At 47.6% G+C, this 20,308-nt stretch overlaps 1 pseudogene; it reads right to left on the bottom strand.

The window, feature by feature from the left end:
* Positions 1 to 5,200: 5,200 nt before the first annotated feature.
* Positions 5,201 to 10,611, bottom strand: LOC121555812 (annotated as a pseudogene).
* Between the last annotated feature and the right edge of the window lie 9,697 nt (positions 10,612 to 20,308).

Raw genomic sequence — 20,308 nt, 5'->3', positions numbered from 1 at the left:
ATTTAGCAGACGCTCTTATCCAGACCGACTCACAAATTGGTGCATTCACCCTATAGCCAGTGGGAAAACCACTTTACAATTTTGGGGGGGGGTAGAAGAATTACTTTATCCTATCCCAGGTAATCCTTAATGAGGTGGGGTTTCAAATGTCTCCGGAAGGTGGTGAGTGACTCCGCTGTCCTGGCGTCGTGAGGGAGCTTGTTCCACCATTGGGGTGCCAGAGCAGCGAACAGTTTTGACTGGGCTGAGCGGGAACTATGCTTCCGCAGAGGAAGGGGAGCCAGCAGGCTAGAGGTGGATGAACGCAATGCCCTCGTTTGGGTGTAGGGACTGATCAGAGCCCGAAGGTACAGAGGTGCCGTTCCCCTCACTGCTCCATAGGCAAGCACCATGGTCTTGTAACGGATGCGAGCTTCAACTGGAAGCCAGTGGAGTGTGCGGAGGAGGGGGGTGACGTGAGAGAACTTGGGAAGGTTGAACACCAGACGGGCTGCGGCATTCTGGATGAGTTGTAGGGGTTTAATGGCACAGGCAGGGAGGCCAGCCAACAGCGAGTTGCAGTAGTCCAGACGGGAGATGACAAGTGCCTGGATTAGGACCTGTGCCGCTTCCTGTGTAAGGCAGGGTCGTACTCTCCGAATGTTGTAGAGCATGAACCTGCAGGAGCGGGTCACCGCCTTGATGTTAGCGGAGAACGACAGGGTGTTGTCCAGGGTCACGCCAAGGCTCTTCGCACTCTGGGAGGAGGACACAACGGAGTTGTCAACCGTGATGGCGAGATCATGGAACGGGCAGTCCTTCCCCGGGAGGAAGAGCAGCTCCGTCTTGCCAGGGTTCAGCTTGAGGTGGTGATCCGTCATCCATACTGATATGTCTGCCAGACATGCAGAGATGCGATTCGCCACCTGGTTATCAGAAGGGGGAAAGGAGAAGATTAGTTGTGTATCGTCAGCGTAGCAATGATAGGAGAGGCCATGTGAGGATATGACAGAGCCAAGTGACTTGGTGTATAGGGAGAAAAGGAGAGGGCCTAGATTTGAGCCCTGGGGGACACCAGTGGTGAGAGCACGTGGTGCGGAGACAGCTTCTCGCCACGCCACTTGGTAGGAGCGACCGGTCAGGTAGGACGCAATCCAGGAGTGAGCCGCGCCGGAGATGCCCAGCTCGGAGAGGGTGGAGAGGAGGATCTGATGGTTCACAGTATCAAAGGCAGCAGACAGGTCTAGAAGGACAAGAGCAGAGGAGAGAGAGTTAGCTTTAGCAGTGCGGAGAGCCTCCGTGACACAGAGAAGAGCAGTCTCAGTTGAATGACCAGTCCTGAAACCTGACTGGTTTGGATCAAGAAGGTCATTCTGAGAGAGATAGCAAGAGAGTTGGCTAAAGACGGCACGCTCAATAGTTTTGGAAAGAAAAGAAAGAAGGGATACTGGTCTGTAGTTGTTGACATCAGTGGGATCGAGTGTTGGTTTTTTGAGAAGGGGAGCAACTCTCGCTCTCTTGAAGACGGAAGGGACATGGCCAGCGGTCAAGGATGAGTTGATCAGCGAGGTGAGGTAGGGGAGAAGGTCACCGGAGATGGTCTGGAGAAGAGAGGAGGGGATGGGGTCAAGCGGGCAGGTTGTTGGGCGGCCTGCAGTCACAAGTCGCAGGATTTTATCTGGAGAGAGAGGGGAGAAAGAAGTCAAAGCATAGGGTAGGGCAGTGTGAGTAGGACCAGCAGTGTCATTAGACTTAACAAACGAGGGGGGGGAGGATTCAGCAGGGAGGAAAATGTGGCAAAGAGCTTCCTAGGGTTAGAGGCAGATGCTTGGAATTTAGAGTGGTAGAAAGTGGCCTTAGCAGCAGAAACAGATGAAGAAAATGTAGAGAGGAGGGAGTGAAAAGATGCCAGGTCGGCAGGGAGTTTAGTTTTCTTCCATTTCCGCTCCGCTGCCCGGAGCTCTGTTCTGTGAGCTCGCAATGAGTCATCAAGCCACGGAGCTGGAGGGGAGGACCGAGCCGGCCGGGAGGATAGGGGACACAGAGAGTCAAAGGATGCAGAAAGGGAGGAGAGGAGGGTTGAGGAGGCAGAATCAGGAGATTGGAGGGAGAAGGATTGAGCAGAGGGAAGAGATGATAGGATGGAAGAGGAGAGAGAGAGCGAAGGTTGCGGCGGCGCATTACCATCTGTGTAGGGGCAGAGTGAGTAGTGTGGGAGGAGAGCGAGAGAGAAAAGGAAACAAAGTAGTGGTCGGAGACATGGAGGGGAGTTGCAGTGAGATTAGTAGAAGAGCAGCATCTAGTAAAGATGAGGTCAAGCGTATTGCCTGCCTTGTGAGTAGGGGGGGGACGGTGAGAGGGTGAGGTCAAAAGAGGAGAGGAGTGGAAAGAAGGAGGCAGAGAGAAATGAGTCAAATGTAGACATAGGGAGGTTGAAATCCCCCAAAACTGTGAGGGGTGAGCCATCCTCAGGAAAGGAACTTATCAAGGCGTCAAGCTCATTGATGAACTCTCCAAGGGAACCTGGAGGGCGATAGATGACAAGGATATTAAGCTTAAATGGGCTAGTGACTGTGACAGCATGGAATTCAAATGAGGAGATAGACAGATGGGTTAGGGGAAAAATTGAGAATGTCCACTTGGGAGAGATGAGGATTCCTGTGCCACCATCCCTCTGACCAGATGCTCTCGGGGTATGCGAGAACACATGGTCAGACGAGGAGAGAGCAGTAGGAGTAGCAGTGTTTTCAGTGGTAATCCATGTTTCCGTCAGCGCCAGGAAGTCGAGGGACTGGAGGTTAGCATAGGCTGGGATGAAGTCAGCTTGTTGGCAGCAGAACGGCAGTTCCAGAGGCTGCCTGAGACCTGGAACTCCAGGTGTGGGGTGCGTGCAGGGACCACCAGGTTAGAGAGGCACCAGCCACGCGGTGTGGGGCGTTTGTGTAGCCTGTGCAGAGAGGAGAGAACAGGGATAGGCAGAGGCATAGTTGACAGGCTGTAGCAAATGGCTACAATAATGCAGAGGAGATCGGAATGAAATGAACTAAGCATCTGGGAGAGGAGAGAGCAGGGCCCTCTCACCAAAAACTTCTACCTCAGAAACTATAATTGTTTCACTGAACCACCCGAACAAAAACTCTACCAACTTCCACCTTTAGAAATCAGAATTGTTGTGAACCACAGCGGTTCAATGTTTAAAGGAATAGACTCAACCCACTTTATTCAGCTAGCTAACTATGACACCATAGCTAACTAGCATGCTAGCATCCAATAACACACCGTTTAGCACCAACACTTGGTCACAACAAACCACCAATAGTGTGTTAACACACTAAGCAGATAATTCGTGTCCGTGTCTAGTTCCTTTCATAACGCAGCAATAATTAAACGTTGGCTAGCTAGCACAAATATATTGTATTTAGCTGCTACAGTACAGTTAGCTGGTCGTGTTGGCTAGCTAGCAATGGCCACTGTGTTGACTTTGTTTGAAGAACGGCTAGCTAGCTAGCTTCGTGCTACCCCCGGCACCGCCGAAAAACAATGCCAACCTACAGTAACTACCCACAACAGCCCACGATGCCTAGCTATGACGCCATAGCTAACTAGCATCCAATAACACACAGTTTAGCACCAATACTTGGTTACAACAAACTACCAAGAGTGTGTTAACACACTAAACAGATAATTCATGTCCGTGTCTAGTTCCTTTCATAACGCAGCAAAAATTAAACGTTGGCTAGCTAGCACATTAACATTGGAAACAACTCTCCACCGTTGCACTAAACAGATAATTACCAATAAACGTTACCAGTAGCTACCCGCTAGCTAGCTAGCATACCAAGAGTGTGTTAACACACTAAACAGATAATTCATGTCCGTGTCTAGTTCCTTTCATAACGCAGCAAAAATTAAACGTTGGCTAGCTGGCACATTAACATTGGAAACAACTCTCCACCGTTGCACTAAACAGATAATTACCAATAAACGTTACCAGTAGCTACCCGCTAGCTAGCTAGCCTCGTGCTTCGCCGGGCTCCGCCGTAAACAATACTTACCTACAATAATTACCTACGGAACCTACAATAACTACCTAAATAACTACCTAAATAAACTACCTACAATACCTAACTACAACTATTACAATGTGTTATCTGTCCATTCTCTCGGCATTGTGACCAGATTTCCTGGTCCTTCCATGTATTAAAATGATTTGAGAGATATTGTTTCAAAATAATGTAATGCTTAGTCAATCATTTTACTTTCGCTATAATGATGAGTTAAATTGTTTCACCAACCAGATCTGTACACTTGTAAGATGTCCACATACAATGCGTGCTTGACTACCTCCGGATGTGGTCCGAAAGATCACAATGTGTATTTTGATTGTCTACACCTGTCAAAAAATGTGGACACAATCAGAATGTTGACAAGATCAGAACAAAGGATGCATGTTAGCACCAGGTATAAATGGGGCTTTAGACTTGCTTTGTCATCTGGGTTCAGGAAGAGAGTGAGGATGTTGAGCTATGGTTAATGTGGGGTGATTATTTCTATTTTCGTCGTTAATCTTCACTGATTGAGACTGAAATGTCCTTCAAACACTCAGAGCCACTCCAGCTGTGTCATCCCCAAGGCTTACATGAAAGGTTCCGCATCAGTGTGTGTGTGTGTGTGTGTGTGTGTGATCCCACTACAACTGTTGTCTGCTAAAATACATACTGCATATCTCCCATGATGACATGTCTGTAAAACAAAAGCTCAATGACTCAAACACACTTCCTCCTGGTAAGGGTCAGTGTCTTTTGTCTGTACCCCTAATGTCAAAACCTTGCTCATAATAAATTAACCCCGGATTATAAATAATCTTGTTTCTATAAACAAGTTTCCACATCGGTAAAAGCAGTGATGAAAGTGTCTATTACCCTGACTGATTTGTATACAGTACATCTTATTTGCTTAGTGCCATATGGGGCAGGAGAAAATGTTTGCTAATCCTGATCGCATTTGGTAAAAACAATGATGAAGTACTGAAAGATGTATTGTACTCTGACTGATTTGCCATGTGGACCAGAAAGAGATATTTGGCCATTTTGGTGCTCAAATAGTGAACAAAAACAGTTACCATCCAACTCAACCTTAAACGTAAATCGTTTTTGTTTGGTGTTTAAAACCAATAAACAATGAAATCCCCAAAATGACTGATGGCACACACACAAAGGAATTAGACAATATGTTTTTTTAATGCATTTCTTTCATACTTATTACAGAAGGCAGGGTCATTTTAGTGCTAAAATAAAGCCATAGAAAATGTAACTATGGCATAGTAATCTATGACGATGACGACTGTAAATGGCACACTTAAATGTATGTATAAGTGTGCCATTTGCAGTCATTATCATCATAGGTTAACTTTAAAATAAAACACATTTTCTTTCCCAAACAGTTTTATTGTGCACAGTGTACAGAATCTACTGGTCAGTTTCTAAAATAATATATTCCAAGTGGTCAAACTCATCTCCATACACTCTCTAGGTTACAATGAATTATGACAGGGCATGCAACCTGGATTGCAATGTTACAAAAATGTAAATTTAACAAAACAAGAAGAGAAGCTAAACAGGGCAGCCAAAGGTTGTGATCTGGTTGATGAACTCATCAATGCCCAGACAGACTTCTCTGTAGTCTCTGGACGTGCACTCTTGTTGTGAGGGCCAGTACTCTATCCACGTCTGTTCTCCTAGGACATACTTGTACTGCAACAGTCCTTTATCCTCCACTCTGTGCAGGTCTTCAGACTTCCCCATAATCATGTATGTTTTCCCCTGCTTTAGACCCAGAGCCTCTCTACAGTAAGCTAGTCCCATGAAGTCACGATTCCTCCCCTCCACTCCCTCATCAGTACCTGGCTTGATGACCTCATCGATCTTCATGGTGTAAGTATCTGTGTGTGTCGTCAGCTTCGAGTCCACCACCGTAGCTTTGTAAACGTAATCCAGTCCCGCGCCGCAGGCTTTGTCTATGCGGTTGACATCTAGCTCATCTTTCTTCTGCATACTGCAGCTCTCTTCCGCACACGTGCACACGTCTCCAAGACACAGTCTGCTCAGAGTACCACCCTCCCTCTGTGGGTGGTAGAACTTCACACAGTGCTTCTGGTTGTAGTATTCGTATACAGAGATGGCAGCTGGCTGTAGAACTCCCACATTCTGTACTCTGTGGATCCTGAAGGATATTCTGTCTGGTAACTTATGGGACACCTTGTCCAGATATAGGATGAGAGACCCTCTTTCAGACAGAACTTTGTCCATCTCAAACTTCTCTATGTAGCGCTCCCTCCCCTTGGACAACAATTTCAGATCATCTGTGTCTACAATGAAGCCGGTCAGCAAGCCGATGTCCAGGATAGACATGGTCGCATCTCTCTCTGAGTTACGATACAATACCTCAATAGTGAGCATGAACGACTCCAAGGCGTCCTTGTGGCTTGTTTTGTCCATCTTAGTGAGGGTGACAGAGAGGTCAAAGCTTTCACAGTCACTGGCCTTCTCCTCTGGCAGGGCATAGTACAGTGTCACCACCGACAAGGTCGCCTCACCATTTCCTGAGGCTTTTACTGTCAAGTCCTTGTCTATGGAGTTGACCTTGTCTGTACGAGTGTGGAACTGGTTCTTGTTGTTGATGGACCACTTGGTGACTGATGCCCTGCCGGCTACCTCTAGGTTGATGTTCAGGTCAATGTCTTTCAGGTCCTTCACATTGCCCCAATACTCAGCCACAGCCTGGAACACCATGATGGTGGACTGTGTGGATCCGTATCCCCCTCCCACCTTCTTCTGCTTGTTGAGCCACCTGACTATGGGGCCGGCCTCTTCGTAGGCCTTCACCTTGACCAGGGCAAGCAGAGCGTACGACGTGGCCTCCAGCGTGTACTGGTGACCACCAGGGACTGGCCAGTGGTCCAGCTGTGGAGAGGCAAACTTCAGTAGGGTCTCTTTGTCGAGTTTCCCTGCATTGGCCAGAGCATAGGAGGTCATAGCTACAGCATAAGGGTTTGTCAGGTGGGGAAGACGCTTCTCGAGGTACGCTACTGCCTTAATCATACTGCCTGGTAGGCTGTTGACAACCTGCTCACACAGTAAGCTTGCTTCCTGCATGGCGATGAGAACAAAGGCTGTCAAAGAGGCGTCATTGTCCGACCCCCTCACGTTACCCGTCATCTCTGCGTGAATGACAGGAGCAAACTCATTGAAGATGCCGTCTGGCTGTTGTGTGTTCAGGATCAGCCACTTGACAGCACTACAGAGCACTTTTTCCTCAACACTGATCAGTGTACTGGACATGGCAAACACCTTCACTACGTATGCTGTCAGCCAGGTACTGCTCTTTCTGTCTAACCAAGCAGCGTAGGAGCCATCTTCTTTATGGTAGGCCAGCTCACGTTGGTAACCAATGTTGATGTACTTGATGGCTGTGTTCCGCCTGTCCAGGCCAATATCCTCCCACTTTTTGGTGTTGTCCAGGTAGTGTGTAGCAATGACAGGCAGGGTCATGTAGATCATGTTCTGTTCCCCACACCCGACTGGCTGAACTATCAGACTGCCCAGAGAGTCTCCACTGATGGCCTGCTCCACCAGCACACTGGTCTGCTCGCCACCTGTCACACTAATAAGTGTGTCAGCATCAGAGTTTGGCACCTGGTTCCGGGGAACTCCACTTGGTATGTGTGCCGTCTGCTCACCACCATGTTTAGCCGGGTTCAGGAGTACGTTGTTTTCCTTCTTGACCAGCACTCCCTCAGCCACAACGCGCAGGTCCCTCTTCACACCGTCATTGCTGCCAGAGTTTTTCACAGACGCCTTGACCTCAATGGAGTGCAAGCCCAGCCTCATAGGGATGAGGACATAGGGTACAACCCGGGTGGACATGGGGTCCATGTTCACTTCCTGCCTGTACTTACCCTTCTTGCTTGCCGAGCTGCACACCTCACCATTTTCCATCAGCTCCACACGCACAATGATGGGCTTTTCGCTGTAGTTGTGGAGGATCGCTTTGACCTCCAGCTGTTCATTGCGGACGGCTGAGTAGGGCAGCTTGAGGTCGATGAAGAACTCCTTCAGAACTTTCATCTCAAACGGATCTGCCACACAGATACCATGAGTTTTAGAGAGGCTGATGGCTGTTATCTGCTAGGTGGTGATGGAATCCTTCAGGAAGTTGTTCTTTATTACAAATGTGGTCTTGCAGTTCTTGTCTTGGGCGGGGCATTCAGGAAGATTGGTGTCCTCCCACATCCAGCTCTCGGGGAACTGACTACGAGACATAATGTCTTCAGACCGCATGAACGCAGACCGCAGCAGACGAGGAAGGCTTGGACGCAGATGTCCCCATCTGTGATGTACTGGGCCCGTCTGTCACAGGTGTATCCCATGGTGTTGTCCCTCATCCCGTCCACACAACACTCCTTGGCCAGACCATTGTACTTACTGGCCATACTAGTGATGACGTCACTGATGGTCACTGCTCGCCTCCGCCTAGAATTAACAGGACAGCTGGGGTCTGTTCTGATCCCAGTCCCATTAGCAGTGTTGGTCTCAAATACCAGACCAGCATCATAGAACACCCCCATATTGTCTGCTCCCCCTCCAGCTGTACAGCCTGTATCATGCTTCTCTATAGTGTCCCAGATCTTGGTCTGTGTGAGACGGTGTTTGTTGTTGAGAACGTAGACTCCCTGGTCTACAGCCACCAGCCCTACTTTAGCTCCTGGGTCTCCTGTGATGGTCAGGCTAAAAGGATTACGAGGCTCAAAGGATGACTTGGGTTTGGTCGACGTCACTTTCAGTGAGCCCATGCAGGAGACCTTGATGTCAACCCAGACAGAGTCTGCCACCAGGTCAGCTGTTCCCACATGGTAGTACGCTACGATGCGAAATGACGGAAGCATCTCCTTGGAGACAGGCACTGACAGTGTCACCAGTGCATTGCCCTGTCTTCTGAATCTGCCCACTTTCACCAGCTGACCTCTACTCAGGAACATGTATGTAATGTCATGGTCTTTTAAGGCGAGGCGTCCCGTAAACAGATTGATCTTCATTGGGTCTCCTATTTTCAACTCATTAGAGTCAACCCCGACATGGAGGAAGTTCCCGGTGGAAGTCCTGTATGGGAGAACCTTCATGGTGGCCTCTGCCTGTCTGGTGTGTTTGATAGCCGGGTCCTTGGTCTTCACAGTGATTGGCAGCTCTTTGGCCGATGGCAAATTGTTAAGTGTAACTTTGGCAAAACCGTTGGCCATGGTCACCCCTATTTCATTATCTGGAGTCACCTCAATCTCCACTCCACTGGCTGGAGAGTTGTCGGGATTCGTAACGTAAACCGAGACGTCGAAAGGCATGCCAGGTTTGAAGTATTTGGGCATTCTCTTGAAGAGGATGGTGTATGGTGAAGTGACGATCTGGATCCCTCTCTTCTCTGCCTCTACCATCTCACCCCCACCCTCTGTTAACACGCTGACTGACATGAAGATGGACTGTTTGACCAGATCATTGATGTCTGCGAAAGTCTGTGTGATGTGTTCCTTTTTCAGACAAGCCATTCCTTTACCTTCACTGATCTCTACTCTCTGCAGAGAGGCGGGGAAGCTCTTTTTCTCATTCTCTGTTGTGATGACACCAAACACCACATAGCCTGTCCCTGTCACTTCCTTACCGTATAGATACTTGGCAGTGATGTCAACGGTCAGGTCTTTGTCGTCGACGTAGAAGAAGGCTTTTTCTGGGGTCAGACTAACCTCGAAGCTGGGCAGAACATACTCCTTGACCTCAAAGTCAGATGAGAAGGTCTTCTGAGGAGTGCTCTGGAACCTCGTGACCACATGCCATGTCCCGAAGCTGACGATCGCAGGGAGATTGAACTGTCCAGATTTGACACCCTTGTCTGGGTTGATGATCTCCCTGAAGATGGTAATGTTCTCAGGAGTCATGATCTCCACAGAGACTGCAATCTCTTTGTTTTTGGCGACCTCCTTGTCCACAAATATCTCCCTGGTCAGAGGCTCCAGGCCAGCAGTCATAGAGAATACTCTGTAGTAGACGGTGCTGGCCGGTGTGTAAATGGTCTTGTCAGTCTGGATGAAGATGTATCCAGACTGGAAGGAGACTAGGACAATCTTCTCCAGGACACGGTCAGGGAACTTGGCCTGCAGGACCACATACTGCTTCTGCTTGGGGTCGTCCACAAAGTGGTCCCCCTCTGGGATGACCAGTTGTGTCAGAGCCTGGAAGTTGTTTGCTTGATCCAGAACCACTGATTTAGAGGCCAGCACTTTGCTCTGGGTAGGGTGGTTCTTCACCATGATCTGAATGTCCAGGGGACCTCCTGTATGGTCCTGAGACTCCACAAAGATGTTCTCATTACTGCCCACACGCAGCAGGTTAGGAGCTGACAACACATGTAGTGCAGCTCCATCAGAGAAGGTAGGTAAAGAGAGGGCAACAGCCAGAGCGGCCAGACACAGCAAGTTGCCGACCCACATCTCCACCACTGATTCTGGGTCTGTAATAGTGCCTTCACTCTCCAACCTTGGCTTTTATTCTGTCTAGGGTTAGCTCATTCTGTGGGAGGTTCCAGGGGTGACTCCCCCATGGGGTATGTTACTTCCCAGCAGTAGAGTTGGGAAACCAGCGGTACTGATAAGAGTAGTTGAAAAGTCCACTGTTAAGCAAAACAAACAGCACAAAACCTATCAGAGCGATATACAGGTTAGAAATGTACTGGAACTACTGTGATTTATGTTACACCACTGAAACAAACAACTTAATAAAACAAAATGGCAAAAAAATAGTTATATTATTAATCAGCAAAAGGACATGGACGTGCTATTATTTAAGCCGAAGCTAACTAACTCCTTTAGTTCAGATCTGGTTTCAAGACAAGTCAGTAGGTCATGCATGATACAGTCACTGTCAAAACAACGGCAACACCCTAAATGCCATGGAGAACTCAGTGCATCTCATAATGAGACAGTGTGTGTCAGCACAACATTACATTTACATTTACATTTTAGTCATTTAGCAGACGCTCTTATCCAGAGCGACTTACAGTTAGTGAGTGCATGCATTTTTTTTCTTCATACATCAACACCCCCATTAGAATAGAGAACTCAGTGTACAGTATCTCACTGTACGCACGCACGCACACACACACAGCCTCAGTCAGTAGTACTGTATATGGATTTCTTTCTCAAATAATCTTATTACCATGGCTTTGCTATGAAAGTGTTCAAGCAGTGCTTGCAATCAACTAACGCTGAACAACTAGCTGAAAACAAGCCGAAACAATTGACCTATTTACTGAACACTAACTGTCCCTTATTACCAAACTGCCATGTTTAACTCCATTATCTGCATAGTCAAGTGGTTGCATAGTTTTGTAAGGCCTACAGCTGCATAGCATAAGACCTATTGATAAACATCCACCTGGAAAACTTGGGAATTCTGGAGAAATTACCTTTAAAAAATTCAACCCTAGGTAGACCCTATCTTTGGGTCAGCCTATGTTTGATAACGGGCCAAACTGAGATACGTATTCCTGTCAATGACGAGACGCTCCGTATCCACACACACTGTGTCAACGTCACCTTTTCACCCCTGGCACTAGCAGGGTTTTGTCTAATGTAATGATTAAACAATCCTGGACAGGGACCATTGGATAGTGAAGGTCCAGGGATGGGGTGGGTGGGTGGATTATATGGCTGATGTGTGGGGGTTACTCACCAAGGCTACTATAATTACATAAGTTTTCAGACCCTTTACTCAGTACTTTGTTGAATCACCTTTGGCAGCGATTACAGCCTTGAGTCTTCTTGGGTATGATGCTACAAGCTTGGCACACCTGTACATTCTTCTCTGCAGATCCTCTCAAGCTCTATCAGGTTGGATGGGGAGCATTGCTGCACAGCTATTTTCAGGTCTCTCCAGAGATGTTAGATCGGGTTCAAGTCTGGGCTCTGGCTGGGCCACTCAAGGACATTCAGAGACTTGTCGCGAAGCCACTCCTGCGTTGTCTTGGCTGTGTGCTTAGAGTCGTTGTCCTGTTGGAAGGTGAAGCTTCGCCCCAGTCTGAGGTCCTGAGCGCCCTGGAGCAGGTTTTCATCAAGTATCTCTCTGTACTTTGCTCCGTTCATCTTTCCCTCGATCCTGATTAATCTCCCAGTCCTTGCTGCTAAAAAAACATCCCCACAGCATGATGCTGCCACCACCATGCTTCACCGTAGGGATGGTGCCAGGTTACCTCCAGACGTGATGCTTGGCATTCAGTCCGAAGAGTTCAATCTTGGTTTCATCAGACCAGATAATATTTTTTCTTATGGTCTGAGAGTCTTCAGGTGCCTTTTGGCAAACTCCAAGCGTGCTGTCATGTGCCTTTTACTGAGGAGTGGCTTCCGTCTGGCCACTACCATAAAGGCCTGATTGGTGGAGTGCTGCAGAGATAGTTATTCTTCTGGAAGGTTCTCCCATCTCCACAAAGGAACTCTGGAGCTCTGTCAGAGTGACCATTGGGTTCTTGGTCACCTCCCTGACCAAGGCCCTTCTCACCCGATTGCTCAGTTTGGCCAGGCGGCCAGCTCTGGGAAGAGTCTTTGTGGTTCCAAACTTCTTCCATTTAAGAATGATGGAGGCCACTGTGTTCTTGGGGACCTTCAATGCTCCAGAAATGTTTTGGTACCCTTCTGTGCCTTGACACAATTCTGTCGGAGCTCTACTTACAATTCCTTCGACCTCATGCCTTGGTTTTTGTTCTGACATGCACTGTCAACTGTGGGACCTTATATAGACAGGTGTGTGCCTTTCTAAATCATGTCCAATCAATTGCATTTACCACAGGTGGACTCCAATAAAGTTGTAGAAACATCATCAATGAAAACAGGATGCACCTGAGCTCAATTTCGAGTCTCATAGCGAAGGGCCTGAATACTTATGTAAATAAGGTATTTCTGTTACTAACACCCATCTATTTGCAAAAATGTCTAAAAACCTGTTTTCATTTTGTCATTATGGGGTATTGTGTGTAGATTGATGAGAAAAAAAATGTAATCCATTTTAGAATAAGACTGTAACTTAACAAGATGTGGAAAAAGTAAAGGGGTCTGAATACTTTCCAAATGCACTGTATATATGGAAGTAGTTTAGTGTCTAAAAAAAGGGCTTAAATATGTGTCAACAAAAAAAAAAAACTTTTCTGATCTTTCTTATATCTCTCAGATATCTCCGAGGTATGTGTGAGGTTGGTGTTAACGTAGTCCTGCTTTCTCCCAAAAGTTAGCCCTTTACAGCATATTATCTTCGGTAGAAATATAACCTGGTAATCTATCAGACTAAGTTGTGATTCAGTGAAAATGAAGTTATTTCTCATTTAAGAGAGCAATTACACTGTGGTATTATATCATACAGGTTATGGAATACTCATGTTGATGTACTCATTACTTTTTAATTTTCAATTTATCTAATCCATTTATTATCGTCTTATAAAGTAGAGCTGTTTATTATCAAGAGGTGAAACAAAAATATCCCTCAACTGTCCACATCTAAAATGTGTAACTAAATCAAGCCAATCATGCCAATCAATATAATCTATTTTTTTTCATTGAATTATAGACTATTCAATGTTTTTCAAAATAAAACTAATTATATTATGTTAATATTCCAAATTGGAGTAGAGAACCTGGAAGCATCTGTCTGGTATCACATTCGCTTGACACTGTAAGAACATGAGTTGAACTGATATGCTGGTATATTTTTGTACGTTTTTTTTTTTTTTGGGGGGGGGGGGTAGATCAGCTTCAATATTGCAGATAGATTGTGGCTATCATCAATGTAATTGTTTGCATCATTTCCAATCGCACATATATATTTTTGGGTGTATAATATATTTATATATTTACAAATATATTTTCCTTTATTATTTTCCCCTAACACTACCATCCCTCCCCTAATTGGAGTAAACTAATGGACAATAACACATAGGCTTCCACTTCCAACTTATACATACTATATATATTTTACAGACACATTATATTTTACAATAGTTATCTTTGTTTGTTTTTAGTCCCATCCTTCAGCTACGCTCAACCCATCCCATCTATCTCTGAAAACCATCCAGTTTTGATTACTATTTGCCATATATTTTTCAACTGTGCTGTTTCACAAAAGTTCTGAACCTATATGCATTTTACGGACACAGTGTATGTTACATTAGTTATCTTCTTATTTTTTGTCCCACCCTTCAGCTCCACTCAACCCATCGATCTCTGAACACCATGCATTTTTTTTATTCTATTTGCCATATATTTTTCAACTGTGCTGTGATATTTCACAAAAGTTCTGAACCGTTCTATTCTGTGAATTTTACATTATTAATTGAAAAAAATCCTTACAATTACCTTCGGTTAGTGAGATGGAGGAGACTGAAACGAAAACATGTGCTTTGCTTCCTCTTTCAAAATATAGTTTGGTGAATCATTGGTGCCTCCATCATTTATAACAAGTTTCAGTAAATTATTTTTGGTAGAATTGTGTTGTAATGTTGAAGATTAAAAAAGAATTTGGTGCATTTTACCCCATATTCTATCCAGTTCGCTTTATTTTGTAATAATATATTACACTTGATCGTTCTTCAATAAGTTCCTCCATTTATTTTTGTTTTTCCTCTAACGTATTCTGTGCCTCTATGATACAGTTTTTATTGCTATCTATCTGTACTGTTAGTCCCTCTATTTCCTTTGTAATTATGAATGATTTTGACCTAAATTGCTTTTGTTTAAAAGATGAGTATTGAATTGCATGGCCTCTAAAGGCACATTTAAAAGTGTCCCATACAATAAGGGGATCTGCTGTACCTATGGTATGTTATGTCGGAAAAGTAAGTTATAAAATCTTCTGTCCTCGTTAAAAACAAATTGCCATGTATATCTCACTAGGTCAGGATATTTAAGCCTCCATATATCCACTAGTTCCAATATATCCATGATATTTGTGATTTCCTTAGGAGCATGAGGGTGATAGTTTGTAGTGTGATTTCCTTTACGGTCCATTGAGGTATTTAAAACCGTATTATAATCTCCCACCATAATAATAGAATCTTGTATTGCTTGTAGGCTTGATAAATTATTATATATATTTCCAAAGAAGAGTGGATCATTATTATTTGAACCTTATAGATTAATGAGCCAAATCTGTTTATGGTTCAATAACATATTTTAAATAATCCATCTACCTTGCGGATCTGTATGAACAATTTGACAAATTCGGATAAAAACAATTGTTAATTAATATCATCATTACTTTTTAGTTTGTTTGCCCATGGGAGAAGTATATTTGGCCCCTCCGCATGTCCTTTTTACACACAACTTAATCTAAAATTGTTGAATGAGGTTCTTATAAACAATACATATTATATTCCTTCTCTTTTAGCCAGGTAAATACTGATCGTCTTTTATTATTATTATCTGCTAAGCCATTACAGTTACAACTGGCTATACTTATTTCACAATTTACCATAATGAGATACAAGTTTCAACTCTATTTATCATGTTATATGTTTGGAAACTTACCATTAAAAAGTACCATAATGATTGAGTGTCCATATAGCTATACCATGGTATTTGCACTGCTACTGAGTAAACCTCCAATTGTTCTCCACTATTCCACCCACTAAAACCTCCCCCCATCCCAAGTTGGATTGTCGTCCCAGTGACTGGCAGACCACCCCTGTCCACCTGTATCCTAGGGCCTTTGAGAGATTGGGACCCATCCTTTAAAAAGAGCACACAGTGCCACCCACAAACAGAAGGAGATTAACTGCCAAAAGCATTTCCAACGCCCTCACCTCGATTGTATTTTATACAGTTATTAAAAAATAGATATATATATACTGAACAAAAATATAAACGCAACATGCAACAATTTCAAAGATTTTACTGAGTTACAGTTCATATGAGGAAATCAATCAATTTCAATGAATTCATTAGGCCCTGATCTATGGATTTCACATCACTGGGCAGGGGCGGAGCCATGGGTGGGCCTGGGAGAGCATAGGTCCACGCACTTGGGAGCCAGGCCCACCCACTGGGGAGTCAGGCCCAGCCAATCAGAATTAGTTTTTCCCTACAAAAGGGCTTTATTACAGACATAAATACTCCTCAGTTTCATCAGCTGTCCGGGTGGCTGTTCTCAGATGATCCTGCAGGTGAAGAAGCTGGATGTGGAGGTTCTGGGCTGGCGTGGTTACACGTGGTCTGCAGTTATGAGGCCGGTTGGGCATACTGCCATATTCTCTAAAACAACGTTGGAGGCGGCTTATGGTAGAGAAATGAACATTAAATTATCTGGCAACAGCTCTGGTGGACATTCCTGCAGTTAGCATGCCAATTGCACACTCCCTCAAAACCTGAGACATCTGTGGCATTGTGTTGTGTGACAAAACTGTCACGGTTCAGACAGACGACAAGAGGACCACAATTGCGTCACACCAGAAAGTTTATTTAAACTTAAGGGGAAAGGGATGTAGGGAGTGAGTGAAGGCTCCAGGGGTTATCCCGTCCGATGTGCTGGGTCTGTGCCTCCCCCCAGTGGCAGCGATGCGTCCGATGACGCCGGTGGTTGGTGGTCCAGAAGTCCTGGGGGGGGGAGGAAACACAGACACAACGGGGCGGAATGAAACCAGGCAGCAGTACAGTTCAAGGGAAATCCAAAATACGTAGTAGCAAGGCAGAAGGCTGGTCAGAGTTACCGGGATTGAAGAGTAGTCAGGAGTCGTAATGGCAGAAGCAGGTCTGGATCTCCTGAGGCAGAAGAGTATCCAAAAACCAGGCAGGTCCGGGGTCACAAAACCAGGGTGAGCCAGAAGCGCGAGCAAACAGGTTCCGGGTGTGAGCTTTGCAGACGATCTGACACCGGAGAGCTGAAAGACAGGGCCTTAAATACTGGGAGAGGTTAGTGGGTAATGCAGCGCAGCTGGCAGAGTAATTAGAGCCGAGCAGAGCAGGGACAGGTGGAGCTAGTTAGGCTGAGTAGAGAGAGGGAGGTGAGCAGAGTGGAAGATAGTGGAAACCAATTAAGGTGGTAACCCGGTGGAGTGAGAGGGCTCATGACAGAACCCCCCAAGGGACGGCCCCAGAAGTCCCAAGAGCAACACCACGCCGGGCGGGAGGAGGGGAGCCGGAGGAGGGCTAGAACTCCTCCGAACGGTCCGAGTGAACGTCCTCATCCTCGGAGGAAGCCGGAGGGCCGTGGTCGGGAGATGGGACAGGTCCCGAGACAGGGTCAGGCACAGGACAGGAAGCCGAGCGGGCCGGACGGTTAGGGACCCCTCTGGGGCGGCCCTCTACGGATTGCAGGTTGATCAGGATGCCGTTGGTGGAAAGCGGTGATGAGAGTCCTATCCACAATCCGACTAGCTGGCACCCAGGTCCTTTCCTCAGGTCCATAGCCCTCCCAGTCAATGAGGTACTGGAGACCCCTACCCCTCCGTCTGGACCGAAGCAGGCGGCGGACGGTGTAAACCAGACCACCTTCGACGAGCCGTGGAGGAGGAGGACAAGGCGCAGCAGGGACCAGCGGACTCCTGGGCACAGGCAGGGGCTGCAGCAATCCGGCTGGGGGCTGGCAGGACGACTTGTGTTGGTTGCAGATGGGGCAGGCTTGGGACGAATTCCCGTACATCCTTCCTCAGAGAGGGCCACCAGAACCTCTGGGCGAGCAGGTTGTAAGTGCGGGTGGAGCCAGGGGTGACAAGCTAGGCGGGAGTCATGTCCCCACTGAACGACCTGGGACCTCAGGTCTTCGGGGACAAAAAGGCGGTCAGCTGGGCAAGTGCTGGGACCTGGCTGGTTACGGAGAGCCTCCAGCACCTGTTCCTCAACAGCCCAGGTCAGAGCTGCAACGATGCAGGGACTTGGCAGAATCGACACAGGGTCCTTGGAGGGGTCAGGAGCGGAGTTAGTAGGTACTGGCCGAGGGGTAGTGCGGCGGCAAGCAGGCAGGTTCGGTGGCAGTCCTCTCCCCACTCCCCGATCACCCCCGGTCACCCAGTCGAGCTGAGGGTTGTGCCGGCGGAGCCATGGGTAACCCAGGATGAGGGGTTGGCCTGGAGAGGGGAGCAGGTGAAACTGGATAGTTTCTTGATGGTTTCCGGACAGACCCATCGAGACCGGGGCCGTGACATGAGTGACCGATCCGAGTAAGTGTCCGTCCAGTGCCCGGGCAGGAATAGGAGGTGTCAAACGGAGGTTCTCCAGTCCCAGTTGGCGTGCCAGCTTGATGTCCATTATGTTGGCTTCGGCGCCAGAATCCACCAGAGCAGCCAGGGTGTGAGTTGAGTCAGGGAGGCGGAGGTGAACTTGCAGCAGGGGTTTGCGGTCGGAGGACTGGATGGTCATTGAACTCAACCGGACTCCCCCTATGCCCGGTGAGCTTCGGCCCTTTAAAGGGCAGGTTACCACACGATGTCCATCACCTCCACAATAGAGGCAGAGGTTTGAGGTGAAGCGTCGCTGGCGCTCTGCAGGAGTGAGAGAGGCTCGCCCAATCTCCATAGGCTCAGACTGATCAAGCTGACCTGGGTGAGTGGCAGTAGATGACAGGAACCCAGTCGGATCTCTCCGAATGCCGGTAGTAGGTGGACCTTGGCGCCCCCCTCTCACGACGACGGGTCTGTATCCTACTGTCGATCCTGACAGTCAGTGCGATGGCTTCATCAAGAGTGGAAGGCAGTTCCTGGGAGACCAACTCAGTCCTTGATATAGTCAGCCAAACTATGGAAGAACGCGTCCACCAACGATGGTGTGTTCCAAGAACTTCGTCTAGCCAGGGTTCGGAAGTCGATGGAATGGTCTGCGACTGTACGTCTGCCTTGTCGAATACTGAACAGTTCACGAGACGCCTCTGCGGTTGGTGAATCCAGGTCAAACACCTTCAGCATCTCCTCAGCAAACAGGTCGAAGGTTGCACATGCGGGGGTTTGACGTTCGAACTCTGCTGTTCCCCAGAGTCGAGCTCGGCCCGTCAGGTGAGTGATGGCATACCCAACCTTAGCCCCCTCCGTGGCGAAGGTCCTTGGCTGCAAGGAGAACTGAAGTCGGCAGCTAGTCAGGAATGGCCGGACCTGGGTTGAATCGCCGTTGAACCGCTCGGGGTTTCCAATCTTGGGTTCCGAGCAGCGGCTGCAATGACCGGGGCAGGTAACTCGGGGGCAGGGCTGGTGGGCAGACTGGCTGGGGTCAGGTTGGTGAGGAGTTGAATGATCATGGCGAGTTGTTGTTGCTGCTGCTGGGACTGCTGCTGGTGCTGCTGGAACTGCTGATGCTGTTGGTAGCCGGCCTGAAGCAGAGAGGTGATGTCGCCGCTCATGCGGCCTAGCTCTCTCTCAGTGTGTTCCAGGCGTAGCATGGCGGTGGGTTGCTCAGGTTCTTCGGTTTCCATGTCGGGGAAGTGTGCGCTGGGTCCATGATGGTCAGATCGTACTGTCACGGTTCAGACAGACGACAAGAGGACCACAATTGCGTCCACACCAGAAAGTTTATTTAAACTTAAGGGGAAAGGGATGTAGGGGAGTGAGTGAAGGCTCCAGGGGGTTATCCCGTCCGATGTGCTGGGTCTGTGCCTCCCCCAGTGGCAGCGATGCGTCCGATGACGCCGGTGGTTGGTGGTCCAGAAGTCCTGGGGGGGAGGAAACACAGACACAACGGGGCGGAATGAAACCAGGCAGCAGTACAGTTCAAGGGAAATCCAAAATACGTAGTAGCAAGGCAGAAGGCTGGTCAGAGTTACCGGGATTGAAGAGTAGTCAGGAGTCGTAATGGCAGAAGCAGGTCTGGATCTCCTGAGGCAGAAGAGTATCCAAAAACCAGGCAGGTCCGGGGTCACAAAACCAGGGTGAGCCAGAAGCGCGCAGCAAACAGGTTCCGGGTGTGAGCTTTGCAGACGATCTGACACCGGAGAGCTGAAAGACAGGGCCTTAAATACTGGGAGAGGTTAGTGGGTAATGCAGCGCAGCTGGCAGAGTAATTAGAGCCGAGCAGAGCAGGGACAGGTGGAGCTAGTTAGGCTGAGTAGAGAGAGGGAGGTGAGCAGAGTGGAAGATAGTGGAAACCAATTAAGGTGGTAACCCGGTGGAGTGAGAGGGCTCATGACAAAAACTGCACATTTTTCAGGGGCCTTTTATTGTCCCCAGCACAAGGTGCACCTGTGTAATGATCATGCTGTTTAATCAGCTTCTTGATATGCAGCACCTGCCAGGTGGATGGATTATTTTGGCAAAGGAGAAATGTTCA

The sequence above is a fragment of the Coregonus clupeaformis genome, unplaced genomic scaffold, assembly GCF_020615455.1.
Source record: "Coregonus clupeaformis isolate EN_2021a unplaced genomic scaffold, ASM2061545v1 scaf0152, whole genome shotgun sequence".
NCBI classification, from domain to species: Eukaryota; Metazoa; Chordata; class Actinopteri; order Salmoniformes; family Salmonidae; genus Coregonus; species Coregonus clupeaformis.
The sequence above is the reverse complement of the archived record's forward strand: the minus strand, read 5'-3'. Positions and strand labels throughout refer to the sequence as shown.